The following is a 4,286-nucleotide window of genomic DNA, read 5'->3' as shown; positions in this document are numbered from 1 at the left end:
CAAGCAACACATAATTGAGGTCGAAGCCAAAGCAGAGGAAACAATTTTAACAGAGGAGGAAGAAATAATTTTCAAGGTGGAGGAAACAACAAAGGAAGAGGCAATTTTCAAGGACAAGGATATAATAATCAAGTTAGAGGACAATCTCAAAATAGAAGTCAAAGCAGAGGCAAAGGACAATCTTCAGGAAGAGGAAGAGAGTTAAGTCAAATTGTGTGTCGAAGATGTAACAAAGTTGGCCATTATGTTGAAGATTGTCGAACTTCACTTAATAAAATTCCCAAGTTTCAGCAGCATTCAACACAATTTGCCAATGATCAAGATGAAGATAACTCAGAATATGTTTTTACTTCCTCACCAGCATCACAACTTTCATCCCATCTTAGAAGTGACTATGAAGGTGCCTGGATCTTGGATTCCGGGGAAACTCAGCACATGACTTGTTGACGTGATTTTTCCTGGCATTTTCAAGATTCCCAACTTAATTCCATTTTTCTTGCTGATGATACAAAACATACTCCTTATGGAAAAGGAGCAGTTAAATTTTTTATCCCTGGCATTGGAGAAAAAATGATTTCCAATGTATGGTATGTACCGAGTTTTAAGAAAAATTTGCTCTCTTTAGTCACGATTCGACAAGCAGGACATCAGGTGATTATGGAAGATGGTTTAGTCAAGATTAATTCAATCAAAAAGAACTTGAAAACAGTCATGACAGGTTATGAAGATGGAAAACTGTTATGGATGAAAGGGACAGTTATTCCAAGGCATTCTGATTTTACAGGGGCAGTGACTACAGGTATTTCACCTATAAGACTATGACATGTAAGATATGGACATTTGAATTTTGAGAGTCTTTCTCAATTGTAGAAACAAGGAATGGTTAAAGGACTTCCCACTTTCAAAAGGGAAAATGCAAAATGTGAATCTTGCATTTATGGCAAACAAAATCAAGAAAGTTTTCCAACAAGTTCATGGCATGCAAACAGGTGGCTACAACTAGTTCACAGTGATGTTTGTGGTCCACTACAAACTTCATTTGGTGGTTGCAAATATTTCTTACTATTCATTGATGATTTCAGTAGAATGACTTGGGTTTACTTCTTGAAGAACAAGTCAGAAGCATTTGATAAGTTTAAAATTTTTCGCCAACTTGTTGAAAATGAAGTCAAAGAAAATATAGGTACTCTCAGGACGGATAATGGGGGAGAATTCACTTCAAATGAATTCAAAACTTATTGCAGTGAAAATGGCATAAGACGACATCTTACTAATGTTTACACTCCACAACAAAATGGAGTAGTTGAAAGAATGAATCGCACCTTGTTAGGAATGGCGAGATCCATGTTAACTTTCAAGAGGTTAAGTCCAACATATTGGGCAGAAGCAATACATACAGCTGTCTACTTAAGAAACAGATCTCCAACTGCTTCTTTAGATGGAATTACACCTTATGAAGCTTGGTTTGGTTTCAAACCTCGAGTTAAACATCTTAGAGTTTTTGGGTCAGTGTGTTATGCTTTAGTTCCGAAAGAAAAACGAACTAAGCTTGACTCAAGAAGTTTAAAATGCACAATAATTGGCTACTCTGATGAGAAGAAAGGGTATCATCTTTTGACCAATGGGAAATTTATTGTAAGCAGGGATGTCATTTTTTATGAAACTGAAAGTAAGAGTGCTGAAGAAATTGAAAATCTTCTTCACAAGTTAGAAACTAAGGGAAGTAAAAGAAATGGAAAAATGCAAAGTCAACCAACTTCACCAAATTGGTATGAACTTGATTTTCCTTCCTCTGAAGATGAGTCATCCAGTCCATCTACATTAACAACATCATCTGGGTCTTCTAGCAGTTCATCCGCATCTCCAAGAAGCAACAGTTCTTCTGATAGTGATTCTCCACTTTCTTCACCTGAACGACGAACATCAGTTTATATTAATCCTCTTTACAATGATGGGGACTTTACAGAAGCGCAAACAAGTGAGCACCAACTTCCGAAATGGGCAATTCAACTTTTGAAAGATGTAAAGCCTGATGAATAGAATAAAACAGGCACCAGAAGGGCACATAGAAGTGAAGGCAATTTTTCCTTGATAGTAAATGATTTTAATGAACCTTACACATACAAAGAAGCAGTAAAACTTAAAGAATGGCAAAAAGCTATGGTTGAAGAATATCAGGCAGTAATTGATAACAACACTTGGAAACTTGTTGATTGTCCAGCAAATGTTAAACCCATAGGATGCAAATGGGTTTACAGAATTAAGTATAATCAAAAGGGAGAACTTGAAAAGTATAAAGCACGACTTGTCGCAAAAGGTTTTGCGCAGCAGGAAGGCATTGATTATGAGGAAACTTTTGCTCCTACAGCTAAATGGAACACCATCTGATTAACACTTGCACTGCCCGCTCAGAAAGGATGGAAAGTTCATCAAATGGATGTGAAAAGTGCTTTTCTCAACAGAGATTTACAGGAGGAAGTGTATATGACCCAACCGCCAGGTTTTGAAATTGAAGGACAAGAACATAAAGTCTGCAAATTGATTAAGGCTTTATATGGATTAAAACAAGCTCCCCGAGCTTGGTATGCAAATATGGATGACTACCTTAAGAAAGTTGGTTTCAAACGAAGTGAATCTGATGATACTTTGTATGTGCGACAACATGGAAAATATCTGGTAATTCTTGTTATGTATGTAGATGGTTTGATCATTACTGGCAACCATGATGATCATATTGCACAGGTGAAAAAGGAGTTACAGGCAGGTTTTAAGATGACAGATTTGGGATTACTTCACTACTATCTTGGAGTTGAAGTCTTCCAATGTCCACATCATATTTTCATTTCTCAGAGTAAGTATGCAGCAGAGGTTCTTCAGCGATTTGGCATGCAGGATTGCAAGCCCGTTCTTACCCCCATGGAGCAAAACTTCAAACTTTCAAAATTTGAAGGGGGGGAAAGGTGGACAGTACAACTTACAGACAGTTGATTGGCAGCTTGATTTATTTGACAAATACTCGTCCTGATCTATCTTATGCAGTCAGTATTCTTTCACGTTTTATGCAGGAACCACGAGACAGCCACTGGAATGTAGCCAAAAGAGTTCTTCGATATATCCAAGGAACAAAAGATTTTGGTCTTCTTTACACAAAGACTAAAAATTTTGTACTTGGTGGATATTCTGATGCCGACTTTGCTGGGAGTATTGATAATCGAGCATCAACATCAGGTTATTTAATGAATATGGGGTCAACAGCAGTATCTTGGAGTTGTAAGAAACAAGCTACAGTGGCCACTTCTTCAGCAGAAGCAGAGTACATTTCAACATGGGAAGTAGCATGTGAAATTGTTTGGTTGCGTAGAATTTTGCAGGACTTGGGCATTTCTCAGGCAGAAGCTACATCATTATTCATTGACAGCCAGTCAGCCATCAAACTTGCCAAGAACCCAGTTTTTCATTCAAAGACAAAGCATGTGGACACCAAGTATCATCATATCAGATCTCTCATTGCCAAAGATGTCCTCAAACCAGTTTATTGTACTTCTGAAGATCAGATCTCTGACATTTTCACGAAACCGCTTGGCAGAATAAAATTTACGAAGTTCAGGGATGAACTTGGTATTTGTTGTAATGTATCTTTGGATCATAGGGGGGAATGTTAGATGATCCAAAAATACAATTTTATCATAGGTTATAAAATTAGAATAAAATAATTATTAATTTAAGATATTAAATTAATAATTATTATTTTAGAATGTTTAATTATTTAATGGAGACTTTTAGAATTAGCATATTGTTGTGACTAGATATGACTCTCCAAATGTGTCGTATCTTAGGCTCTATTTTAGGAGATTTGTTAGCTAGTTGGTTTTTATAGCATTTATTGTAAATGGACACTTGTTATTTAATAAGTGATCCATAATTAGAGGTAGTTAGGACATGGAGCTTATAAATAGCTCATTGCAAGAGTGTTTGAGTTGTTCGGGTGTAAACTCTTGCAAAATCAATTATGTAATTATTTTTTCTGATTAATAAAATTATGTGTCTGAGGACACTTCTGCCATTACTATAGACTAGCAGAACCCTGAGTGGCTAGTAGGGCAAAAACCATGAGCGAGGGATCTGCCAAGATGCTAAAAATATTCCCTTAGAGGGCCAGAGGTGCCAGTGTCATAATTTAACAAGTTTATAATCATTTTTGCACATTTTCGTGCCAGGAATCCAACCGTGCAATCCGTTTCTCTAGTTGATGTATCCATTTTCAGGTCATCATCATAATTAGAAGT

Source organism: Pinus tabuliformis, chromosome J (assembly GCF_031772625.1).
Source record: "Pinus tabuliformis cultivar Carrire ecotype Pingquan chromosome J, CPIR1, whole genome shotgun sequence".
Lineage (NCBI taxonomy): Eukaryota > Viridiplantae > Streptophyta > Pinopsida > Pinales > Pinaceae > Pinus > Pinus tabuliformis.
This window is presented reverse-complemented; position numbering follows the sequence as displayed.